This window comes from Protopterus annectens, chromosome 10.part0 (genome assembly GCF_019279795.1).
Source record: "Protopterus annectens isolate FY-2018-M chromosome 10.part0, PAN1.0, whole genome shotgun sequence".
In the NCBI taxonomy this organism is placed as follows: domain Eukaryota; kingdom Metazoa; phylum Chordata; order Ceratodontiformes; family Protopteridae; genus Protopterus; species Protopterus annectens.
Window position 1 is genome coordinate 1,279,404,920 of NC_056744.1, and position 14,164 is coordinate 1,279,419,083.

The window sequence follows — 14,164 nt, forward strand, 5'->3', positions numbered from 1 at the left end:
ATTTAGTGAATTTAATCCTTACTGATTTGCCACAAAAAATCCAGAAAACCACACATTTTATGAGGAACAGACCCAAAATATGAAGCAAAAATCTGGACATTCTGTGAAAATCTGGGCAGTTGAGAGGTATGGAGTGGTACCATCTGGGATTATTGGTAGAGGTGGTGATTTTGTCACCCAGCAGGAGCTGGTAGGTATGCTGCAATGCTGTAGAAGGTACCATTGGAGCATGCCTCAGTTATATGGAGAAGATGCTTGCTGGAATGCTGCAAAGAAAAAAAAATCAAACACTCCAACAGTAAGCTGAGGAAAAGGACAGTGATTACAATTCTGAGGGTGAGGACTAGATTTTCACTGTCCCCATGCTTGATGGGCATGGGCCTCAGATGTCTTTTCCCTATCCACAATCATAATGTCATCCAAACGTCTGGGTTCCTCACCATCTTTGTCTCTGTCTTGTTTGTCCTGTTTGACTGCAACCACTTCCTCACCTACCCAATGTAGGTGACCCTGAAATACCTATGTCCCTTACCCAACATTCCTGTCTTACTGAAATAAAAAATAAAATGGACGCCTGTCCCACCAAAAAAAAAGTTGTCCCATAAATAGCTGTCCACTTCACACATGTGCCTTCTTGACACACTTGACTTGGTCCAAGTGGGTATACAGCATGATGGTGTTGTTGTCACCCATCATTGTTGAGGTGACTGTCCAAATTTATCCAATATACTATCCATGGTCATTTTACACAGTTCAAGAAGTGGATAGCTATAGTTCTTCCCTAATTCCTTCCTGCACATTCCTATATTGCTTCCTATTTGCTTTCCCCCCTTTTTGCACTCCGATTTCACCACTCCTATCTACTCCATTTCACACACCCTTAATCTGGTCAAAAAATAGAATCACACACCACACACATGGCAAAATGCCCCCTATTGAAGCCCTTCACTTTTTGTCCTTTACATTTGTGTGGAGTTTGGCATCATGCACAAATGCCAAGCAATGGTGAATGTCTCTTCAATTCCTATGGCATGGTATGGTTAATTCTGTACAATGTTGCTTGAACTCACTGTGCTAAAGGTACACACAGTTAAAGCAGAGTGAAGGCACTCAAATTATAGATGTACTATAACATTTATTTGCACTTTTGATTGTATAACACTGCAAATTCATATGTGCACTGTTGACATAAATTACTTGACTGATGTTTGTTGTTATAAACTACTTCACTGTAGTCATTACCTCTCACATTTGCAGAAATTATCACATTTAATTATGCAATGCCATCCTGAAAACATGAGTACAAAAATTAGACTGAGCTGGATCCGGACCGTCTCATTCTGTTTAAAATATGAACTCAATGCTGTTAGACCTTCTGACAGAGAAAGATAGCACCAGGTGTTTATCTTACAGTCAGTACTTTTCAATGTGACTGCCATGCCTCTCTGCTTTGCATGTTCGCACAGAGGAAGGCAAGACAACAGAAAAAATCACTTTTTTCCAAATTAAACAGAGGCCCACATTTGTTCGTAATTTAACTCAGAGCAAACAGGAAATGCTATAGCAGTAGTACTTCATGTTTGAAAAATTACAACACAACATTTTCCAAAATAAAATACAGTATGAACACAATAGTGTATGTCAGCTATTTCTGACATCAATTTATATGCATAAAAACTTCCCAAGTTCAGGTTGTATTCATCCAATGTGAATGGCACATGCACAAACACTTTGCCATTGATCATGCAAATCAGTTGCTCAGTGGGGCACTGTGGACAGAACATGTGTTAATATGTTTAATGCCCAGTTAGTCTTCATCCCATTATAATTCATGTAAAAGCACAACCAAAGGGAAGGCACATGTTACTAACTGAACACATATTTATGCAGACTCATGTGGCCTGCACCCATGCCCTTGAAAATGGATATGTCAGTAGTAGTTCACAAGTGTCAACTACACTACAGAAATAAATGGCACAACTGCATTGTTACATTATTTAAAGCTTTATACTGATAATACACATTCAGTTTGTCTTATACCTTAATTAATGAGGACATCAGTTCATCACAAATATGAACAAACATACATACATAATTGCATCCATGCTGATCACAAAATATACATGTATCTATGTGTAACTGTAAGTGTTTAAACAACATATTGAGAAACAGGTGCACATCTCATTTTTGCAACATGCATTCCTGACAACTTTTTGTATAAAGTTTGAGAAACTGATTTGAAAGTATAGATGCACATTGGAAACACAACAGAAAATACAAAGTCCACACTTTTCACACCACTCTCATAACAGGATATGTTACCTACATCATTAACTACTGTGTTCTGTGGATGGGAACAAAATACTTACACGTGGTTTAACTTAACACAACAACCACCTTATGCATGTCTCTATGTATGTGTAAGTGCGTGTGTGCATAGTCAGAAGGACATGACTCTGTATCCTATTTTTAGAAATCCAGTCACATGCAGAACAAATATTTTGACAGTTATACACGCCTACACAGCCAGTTCGTACAGGCCTCACAAGTTCTTCTCCCAAGCATACAATGATGATGTAATCCACTGTAAATTGTCCAGCAACATTGTAAAAGTCAAGCTTGTTCCATGGCACTTGCATTAAGTACTGACTTTTTTAGCTTGTGTTACTGGTTAGGTAGGGGTTCTAATCTCATTGTAGTAAACAGGAGTGTGTGTGTGTGTGTGTGTGTGTGTGTGTGTGTGTGTGTGTGTGTGTGTGTGTGTGTGTGTGTGTGTTGTCAGAATAGCATAAGTCTGTATCCTACTGTCAGCAATCCAGTCCCATGCAGGGCAATGTTTCTGAGATTCTTACATGCGTACACAGCCAGTTCATAGAGACCTCCCCACATATTTTCCCAAACATACAATGATGATGATGTCATTCACTCTAAATTGTCCAGCAGCAGTGTAAAAGTCAGACTTATGTTGTGGCACTTGTGTTAATTACTGACTTCTCTACCTTGTGCAACTAATTAAGTAAAGGTTCTAATCTCACTGCAGTCAAGTGGTGTGTGCAAAGTCAGAAGAATATGCATCTGTATTCTACTGTTTGTGATAAAATCCCACGAAGAACAGATTTTGTGACAGTTGTACATGCTTATACAGTCATTTCATACAGGCCTACAAGCATTTCCTCACAAATATACACTGCTTAGGTAATCACCTATAAATTGTTGTCTGACACTATGAAATCCAGACTTGTGTTGTGGCTCTTGGATAATTACTGTGTTCTGTAGCTCATTAGATAGGGGTTTTAGTCTCACTACAGTCAACTGCTGTGTGTGTGTTCATTCAACAATCAATATGGTGACACATTTTAGAATGGCATGTGAGCCCACACTTATGTCAGATACTCCTCTAAACATCTTCTTGTAACATACACTAATGATGTCATCCTGTATAAAATGAATTTTGACAGTATTCAATTGAAACATGTGCTCTGGCAGTAATGTTAAGTACTCTGTTATACAGCTTCTGTAACTAGATATTTAGGGGTTCTAATCTGACAGCAGGCAATGAGAGTGTGTTTATATTCATATCATATTTTTGACAATTTTTTATACTAAGATGTGACTCCACATCCATGTCAGATACTCCTCCCAACATGTTCATCTCAGCATACAATGATGCTATCATACTCTATAAAGTGCAATGTGACAGTGTTAAAGCCATATTTATGTGGTAGTGCTAGCGTTACATTGTATGTAATACAGCTTCTATACCTTCCCAGGTGTAATGTGCTAATCAGACCCAGTGTACTGCTGTGTATGGTTGGTGGTATATTATGGTCATTTTATGATCTTTTGAATTGCTTTTCATTTCAGTACCACTTAGGAGAACCTTTAATATAATCTCATGCATCAAACATCCACCTTTTACCTCTGCCCACATGACATCCTTCCTGCAGAGAAGTGGAGGATGTCTTCATCTCCAAGATAAATACACACATCATGAAGCAGAGTCCTTCCATGAGCATCTACAAGCCATCTCTGGACCACTGGATGTGTGATTGCTAATTCTAGCATGGGGAAGTGTACATGTGACATATGCAGAGAGGTAGTATGTAATGCAATCAAACAAATGCACAAGTATGCACATAGACTTACTATCTTCCATCCTATAGAGATAGTGAGTTTGGTTTAAATGGTATAATAATTGATAGGATTTTATGTCATGTTGGTTGTTAGCTTAGTAATGTACTATGACCCTATGAACATCTCACACTTCAATATTGCTGTCATCGACATGTGCTATGTTGAGATGTGGATTACGGTAGACTACAAGAGGACATTACAATCTGTGATGTTAGGTAATGTATTGATGGCCACTGCTGCATTTAATTATGTGTTTTTTTTCTGTAACAGCTGATACTATGTAATTTTTGGCTTAATGAAGCATGTGTTTTTGTAGTGGAACAGATCAACATACTTGCAGTTCTCATTTAACCATCACAGTGACAGCTGTAGTATGGCACATGTGTACATGTGCATATCTACAATCATTAAATGTTCTGTGACATACATCAGTATAAATTCATACTGATTACATGGGCACAGAAGTCTTGTTTCCTCCACATGTTGTAATGCTGTGATATACACAAAAATAATACATGCTTTGATTCAATTGCAACCTTGTAGAATTCATTGCATATGCAATTGTGTTGCTATACCCCAGGATTATTGAGGTGGTCACCAGCACCATTGTATGACTATCAGAATTTGTGTTGGTAGACAATCTCCTGACTGACAGTTTGTCTCACATTTCACCACCATCTCCCCACTGGCCATCAGCCAAAGTATACATGCAAACATTATTCAGTTTATTTTCTCAGAGCAGCTTATCTGTGCACTCTCTAAGGCTAATAACACATGATCAGTGGACCCTGACAACATCCCTCGTTGCCTATACCATTACTTAAAACCTGAATTCACAGTTCCCTGCTGACACAAATCCCGTATGCTTCAAAGAGATAAAGCTTGGAAATCCTGGATCAAAACTAAGGAATTACCCTCAATTCATATTTATAGACATCTCAGAAATCTTACTAAAAAACAAATTAATGCTGATAAAAAGTCCTTCTTTACCACTGCCCAGCTAAATAAATCCAACCCTCATAAGTTTTGGTTGACCATCAATAAAATTCTTTCTCCAGGCTGCCCCTCAAACCCCTCACCCTACCCAAATACAACCCCTCTGGAAACAGCTACCCTACTTAATAAACATTTTATTGACACTATTCAAGCACTCTTATCATCCAATGGCAACACTACTCTTCTGACTACCCCTCCCAACCCATCAAAGGCTAATACTTTCTCCTTATACCCTGTTCCTACTTCCTACATCCAATCCCTTATTCTCAAACTTAAGACCTGGTCTTCTTCCACTTATAATCTACCTCCTACCTTTCTCAAACTGGCAGCTGATTCAATAGCTTACCCAGTGTCTATACTAATCAATAGGTCCATTCAGGAATCCACTGTACCTACCCTTTGGAAATCCTTTTTCACTATACCGCTACACAAAGGTGGTAACTCCACAGACCCATCTAACTAGCATTCCATAGCTATCCTATACCCCCTCTTTAAAATTCTTAAAAAATGCATCCACTCACAACTTCTAAAATACCTCCTCCACCACAATCTTCTCACACCCACCCAGCATGGTTTTTGTCCCAACCATAGTACCACTACTGCCCTCCCATCCTTTACCCATACCATTGCTGAGGCTCTGGATAACAACAAACTTATTTTTTGTCTATTCCTAGACCTTTCCAAAGCATTTGACACTGTCTCCCATCCCCTATTACTGTCTAAACATGCAAGCCTCAATCTATCATCCTCCTCCCTAGCCTGGTTCTCCAGCTACTTATCCAGCAGACAGCAGTCTGTTAAATGGCACTCTTCCTCTTCACCATTCTTACCTATCTCATCTGGAGTTCCTCAAAGTTCCATCCTTGGCCCCCTTTTGTTCAATATTTTCACCAAAGAGCTCCACACATCTTGTAAACAATCCTCCCTCATCCAGTATGCTGACAATTACACTCTCATATCCATCTTAGACAACATCTCTGAGCTCTATGCACTCACTCAACATACCTTTTTAGCTACTGAACAGTGGCTAACCAGTAACCTACTCATCCTCAACCCTAAAAAGACCAAACTATTACTATTTCTACCCCGCTCTCTTTCTCACCACAAATCCTCCTTTTCTATCACTTCTTCTAATAACACAACTATTAAACTTGAAGCTCACACAAAACTTCTTGGAGTCATCATCGATGATGAACTAAAATTTAATATGCACCTTCTCCAAGTGTAAAAAAAGACAAACCAGAAACTAGGCCTACTTTATTGTAAAAAAAAAATGTCTAACTCCAAATGCTAGACTCTCTCTTTCACATGCTCTCCTCCTTTCCTCCTTTCTTAATGCTGCCCCTGTGTTCACCAGCATTCAAACAGCAACATTTAACAAACTCCAACAAACTTACCACAAGATAGCCAGATTCATCACAAAATCTACTTACAATACAAATCACTGCCTAGCCCTTTCATCCCTCCACTGGCTTGAATCCCCCAATTAATTGTTGCTATCACAACTTCAAATGCTACACTTCATTCTCTACAAACCTTCATCTTGCCCCACTCTCTCTTCCTTCATCTCTATCTACACACCTTCTTGCACTCTCCTGTCTTACAATCAGCAACTACTAAATACCTGCCTAGCCCTTTCGTCCCTCCACTGGCTTGAATCCCCCAATTAATTGTTGCTATCACAACTTCAAATGCTACACTTCATTCTCTACAAACCTTCATCTTGCCCCACTCTCTCTTCCTTCATCTCTATCTACACACCTTCTTGCACTCTCCTGTCTTACAATCAGCAACTACTACATACCTACCAACCTAAAAAAGCAATAGGCAAACTCTTATATAAACACTCCATCACCCAAACTTGAAGCAAATTTCCTAGAAACATATGTTTCACCATTCACCCATCTCACTTTAAAGAAAAACTCAAACATCATCTTCTTAATACCGAAATCTGTCCTTGTCAAGCCCTAATTCCTGTCTTCAGCTTGGGAACCATGTCTGTAACCTCGCTCTCAACAATATATTCTCCTCTATCAGCAGATAAATCTCTACTTTACTCTCATTATAATTGATCAAACTCTTGTTGTAAATATGTAAATAAATCTCTAGTCTGTAAACGTAGGATAGATATAACTACAAGTGTGCATTTTGCTGGTTGAATTTCTATTATTATTGTATTACCAATTTCTTAACATATTATGAATGTATATAGTGTCATTTTTCTGTAAACTGTATTGTTTCTTGGAGCTTTTCTCCTCAGGTCTCCACTGAAAATGGGCCACAAGCCCAGCTGGACTAACCCAGTTAACAAATGTCAATAAAAAATAAATAAACAGTTGGATCCCTACTTAAATACAGACTCCAGACAGACTATTTTCTTGCAGAATGGTGCATAGCACCAGTCACCTATCTGAATAAGGGGTGCCATCACCTGCTGCATGGAATTATACACCCAGAATCCTGACTCCTCTCATCTCTGAGGAAGAGCAATGACTCATCATGGACCTTAGAAAAAAAGAAATCTATCAAATGAGTACCAAATCTGTTTTTGATTTGTTAAGGCTACATAATTTCTGTTAATTCTGGTTGACGTCATCAAAAAGGTCACCAAGGGCACGCATGAGGAATAGAATCTTACCCTGCATAACTTGACCTGGCAAAGGCATTTGACAAAAATCCACAATCAGGTATTACAGAGAAACTAGAAACAAGGAATCACAAAGCCAGGTAATCAAAAAAAAAAACTTTTATTTAAACTGTGAAGTTTAAATAAAAGTTTTTTGGATTACCTGACTTTCTGATTTCTTGTTTGTGGATTTTGGTTCTTTCCTGTGGTTCTGGTGTCATTGGGATATTACAGACAGGATGCCTAATATCAATGTGTGTGAAGTCACTTCTAGGTAGAGTTCAGTGACCAGGTCCATACCTCAGAGTTCTGTACTAGGCCCTTTCCTGTTTGTATTTAAGTCTCAGAAGTCAAGACAAACTTAGACATCATTTGACTAAACAGTTTTAGTGACAACTGCAAATTGTGGACAATCATTGAATCCAAGAATGCTATTGATATACTGCAGAAAGTATTAATACATAACAAATGATTGTTGCCAGATAGTTAAGTGGAACTTGCACCAGCATGTGACCACAGAGGTGACAAATCCTTTGTAGGTAGCACATATCCTGAGCATGGGCAGGCCATACACACATCAAAGGACATTATAGTCCTACTGGTCTTAGCCCTTGCAAAACCAATAATTCTGTACAATGCACCCTTTTGCATGTACCTCACAACTCAGCATGTATCACCTTTAGCTCAGTAAGTTTCCACACATCTTTTTATTCATACATAAGCATTATTTGTGATGTATAACCATTTGGAGTTGACAGTGCAGTCTTCTCTTCAAGGTGCTATACAAGATGCATGTGTGATAAAGTCTTGCTGTGATGCACCAAGTAAATACACGGCTCATTGACAACGTTGATGGCATAAGTTATAGTCATGTAAATGAGGATTGTGGCATATATGTGACATGCATCCTTCTCAACTAGCCAGGATTGTTTCTAATTAAAAATACAGGTGTACCAGTGTCCTTTTTAACATCTCCAAAAGTGGTCATTTTTGAAGAAGGTGTGCTTGATTTTACTTATAGATTACTGACAAATCATTATTTTAGTACAAGTGTGTTCATTCAGAACATGTTAATAAATCACATTCACATATTTTATGTCAATGACACAGATTTATGGTGGTATTATCCTGATATTGTCCATGATTGTGCATGCTTCTGTCTACTGTTGTCCATGACCCTGTTGCTGTGTCCCAATTTGCTGAGACCTATGCTGACATTACATTTACATTCGAGCAACTATTTTGGCACATCTTCACAATATGCACATACCCCCTGTTCTATATACTGTCCTTGCTAAATGTCCTCTCTAGTGATCATGAAAAACAAAATGAAATGCACAAACTAGTATAAACTAAACATAATACTGGCTTATGGAATAAAGAGAGAGTCGTATCTAATGTTAAGCGCTTTTCATTTACTGCATTAGTAAACTTCATCAGACAAAATCAGTATAACAAATTCACAACAGTTAAATGGTTTAAAATTTGGCGCCCTTTTTCTAAAACAGGAAATGACATCACAAACCTAAAGATTATGCTACTTCCCCATTGCATGTACCATTATTCATGAGTAAATGAATATTCATGTATATTGCTAAACATTCCAAATACACCAAATACAAACAATATATAGAACTGTATAAATTAAAAATTATTATAAAGTGCCTAAGATATTGTGTGAATACATTTATATAAATAAAATATTCATTTTAAAAAATATATATTGTTCATAGGTTAGTACTAAGCGAACTGCCCTTGCAAGCCATTTTAAGCTTAGCCAATTATCCCTTGTGAGACTCAAATGCTGTACTTTGTGTTTTAAAGGCAAACACCTTAACCATTAGGCCATCCTCCCAACCCTTGGCATTAACCAAAGCAACCTTTATCTACTCAAAGCTTTTAATTTAAAAATGCTGTTAATACTGCAGGTCATTCATAAGAATGAAGCATGAGCTGCCATATAAGTTCTGGCTTTTCCAATTGTAGTTCCCAGGGACCACCTCAATTATTAATAAGCACTTGCTGCAATATTGCAAATCTAAAATAATGATCATGTTGTTCATGCACATGTTTAGCTAGTGCATTATTTAACTGATCTTTCCTTATTGCATACATGTGCTCATAAATTCTTTCCTTGAGAGACCTGGTGTTTTTTCCTATATAAAATGCTGGACAGAGTTAACATACTGCAACATATATTACCCCATTAGAATTACAATTACATTTGCCCTTAATAATATATTATGTGCCCTTTATCTGTATGCATTGGCCTTGATGTATGTGTCTACAATAATTGCATATTCTACATGTATTCATAATACCTACTGATTTGTTGGCTATGCAGCCTGTCCTGCCATTCTCCAATAAATTTTTAAAGTTACTTGCTCTCCTTGCCACCATTTTGAAACCATGACAAAATTTTGTTCTAATTCAAATCTTCATCCATAAGTGTCCAGTTTTTCATCATACTAGTCTTAATTTCATAAAAATGTGTATTAAATGTTGTTATAAACAGTGCAGCATTGTCCAGGCAGTGTTCACTCTAAGGGTATTGTGTTATTGTTATATGATAAAATAGCTGCAAAATGACCATTTGATCTTTTTGTATTTACCTCATTATACACTACTCTAAGGATATGACTGGGATAGCCTCTCTTTTTAAACATGTCAATCAAATTATTGCACTCTATTTCAAAGTCCTTTACCAAGCTAACCATTCTTGCCACCCGGACAAGCTGTCCCTTAACTACTGATTTCTTATTAATTACCGGGTGTGCACTAGAAAAATGCAAGAATGAATTTGAGTAGGTCGGTTTTCTGTAAATATTTGCTATGAATCTTTTATTGTCCAAATCCTTACTCAAAATAACATCCAAAAATTAATTTCGTTATTGTCCACTTGTTGTGTGAATGTCAAATAAGAAGTGGTTGTGTTAATATATGAGAGAAATTAATCTAGTGCTGCTTGACTACCCTTCCAAAGGATGAATATGTCATCCAAATACCGTAAATATAGGCTAATATGCTGAAAAAAATCACTACCATAAATGTACTGCTGTTCCCACACAGCCATAACTATGTTCGCAAAAATTGTGCCACAAGGTGAGCCCATGGCTACACCCACCTGTTGTAAAAAATATCTGCCCTTAAAATAAATATAGTTGTTTTTAAGAACTATTTCCAAGAGTTCAGTATACAAATTAATTTTGGACTGTGTAATCCCCTGTGCACCTAGAAAGATTTCTACAGCCTGTATACTGCCTTCATGAGGGATCACAGAGAATAGGTCCTTGATGTCTACTGTTACAAATATACTCTGATTACAATACTGTGTATGTTTAATTAACCCATGGAAATGCCATGAGTCTTTGCAAATTTGGGGACATTTCATTATCAGACTTTTTAAACTGTTATCCAAATATTTTGCGCATGCATAAGTTATAGAATTACGACCATCTACTATTGGTCATAATGGCGGATTATTCACATTCTTATGCACCTTTGGTGCCTTACATATGGTGGGTATTATAGGGAAATAGTATTTAAATAGTTATAAGTGCCAATATCTATTCTATTTTCAAGAAACATATCATTAAGCTCCATATGCACCCTTCTATAAGCTACATTAACCTCATACTTACTAACCTCCTGATATGTATCTGTATTAAGTATATCTAACATTCTTTGTTCATAATCAAATGTGTCCATTATAACTAAGCCCCCACACACACACACCATCAGGCTTCATCATTCTCAAAGACTGATGCATGAGAAATGACAAATTAATTCTCTCTTCATCTGTTAAATTATCATTCAAGTGTTTTTTGATATTCACCATATTCCTGATATCCAACTCACATATTCTTTCATATGATGCTATAATTGGATGAAGTGGGGGGTTAAATGTACTATGGATACGTGTTGCATCAGGGGGTTCAGAATATGCTACTACCAATGCCAAGGTCATCATAGCCAAAGGTAGATGAGCGGTCAGGGGGTAACCACCAGCTGCTGTGGGTGTAGGCAGATGTAGGCATGCTCAATATCCCCTTGCAATACATAGTACACTTAGTCACCACCTAAGAGCCTAAAACCTTCCTCCTATGCACGTATATATATATATATATATATATATATATATATATATATATATATATATATATACTAACATTGATGCCAGGTAACTGTCACAACCTGTGCCTCCCCATGTATTGGCTGGGTATTGCTTGCATCAGACAGAGTCAGCCCTGAACTAAAGCTGTGGCAACTGCTGCATTTACAAGGTAAGTCTTGAACCTGGAGTGTATTGTGTAATAATATGAATGAGTGGTGCTGTAAGCAAGTAAAAGGTGGGAGATGTGTACAGAAATGACCTTAACATGTGACAGCAGAGACTTATTTGACTTCTAAAGAAGTAGGCCTCAGGCATCAAAGAGCCAAACAATCATACCTCTGAAAAGTACTGATGATCACTGCATGCCCTCAGTTTAGCACCATACGTTTGTACTGGAAAATCATTTTAGAGAAAAGTTAGGAAGTAATGAAGCATGACAGTGGCACAGGAAAATAACTTTCTTGGGTGGCGTAAGCCAGAGAACCTTGTTGGCTAGGCTTACATAGGCCCTTGGGCCGATAGCCTAGTACCTACCTATGAACCTATGAATCTATACACATTGCAGTTTCAGTTTTCACAACCCTCACAAGATCATTCACAATAAAGTTGGGAAATTGTGATGCTATCAACTGTCTAACGTTCCAAGGCCAATATAAATCAAAGGGACAATTACCAGTTCAACACCACAAATGCAGATATACTAAGCACAAAGTCAGCTATGCACTCTGAGCATCAGACACAAAGCTTATATATCCCTGAATCCAAAAGATGGAAGACAGGGACGTGGCACAGTTATCATCACTTGCACAGGGTGTTGTGTAGGGTCAGGAAGCCTAGCCTGACACAAAAGGTCAAAGAGTGTGTTTGAGTAAGAAAGAGAAGCAGGCAAACATTTAGATAAACCAACAAATGGCCACTGTGAGACAAAATGAGCTTTAAGCTTCATGGCTGAACCATGTAACTGTAGTGTGTGTGTCTGTAGCAGTCCCCCAGGTGAAACTGGTGTATGGGTGTCTGCATAAACACAGCCAAGCTCTGTGCTAGCTCTGTGTCTTGGTATGTCAGACAGGTGTGAGCCATGCATGGTATAGGTGACAGTTCATTGCTGTCCTCCCCAAACACAAGAACTGGCTCTGCCAAGAGTTGTACTGGCACATCCATGCCCAAGGTCAGATGCACTGCTGCTACCTGAATGTGACTGATGTCTGCTGGATGAGCTTCCTTCATAGGGATGCTCAGATCCAAGGCCCCATGGCCTGCCATTTCTGGGTGTAGATAGCTCACCCATTGTTGGAGCAGTGGAAGTACTGTAGCATGATTGGGCAGGGCCACGTTGGCTAACAGCAGATGATGTGGTGGACCTAAGTCAATGAGGATGCCGTTCCCCTCCCAGCAGATATTCCATCATAGACAATGTTAATTGCATGACAGACATGTCTCGTTCCATCACAGACACTACTCATTCCAACATGTCATTCATCTGATTCATTGAACTGGCAACACAGTGGAGGCAGTCATGCATGTCAGCCACTGCCACATCTACAACCCTGCATATTTGTCTGGAGCACCTATGGGAACATACCTGTGCCTCCATGATGGCCCTAAACATATTTTTAGTGGCACAGGAAGAGACAGGTGAATCAGGTGGAGGAGGGATAGCAGGCCTCCTCTGAGTACTCCTAACAACCATCCTGCATGGCACCTTGCCCACACTTTGGCTACAGCCAGAGTCAACAAGCACTGAAACCACAGTAACCACACTTCGCTGATCAATGGCCTCAACCCTCCACCTGTCCAATATCTGACAGCTCACTGAAATGGGTAGGCATAGGTCTACTGGCTGTGTCTGATGGAATTGCAGGGGATAGCTGTATGTCAACTTCAGTGTCAAATTAAACCTCTGCACCTCATGACTGTACTTCTGTTTGGCCAACATCATTATCAGAGTTTGCTGATACACTGACATCAGGTGGCAGAGGTACCATACTTCCACTGTCATGATTACCTATAATGAAAAGCAACAAACACAGGAAAAAAATAATACCTACACTACTATAGTCAAATATATGCTAACAAACTAACAGTGATGCCACTATTACATACAGTACAGCAATACACACAACTGGCCTGACGTCAACATCACACACTAAAATATTTCTTTAAATTGCTCAGCAGTACTGACATAAAAATGTTTGGCTTACCATCTTCAGATGAGATTCTCCTCTGCTAGCCAGAGGGTCCTGGAAAAAGTTAAGCAAAAGGTTAAGGAAACATCATGACAATTAACAGTAACA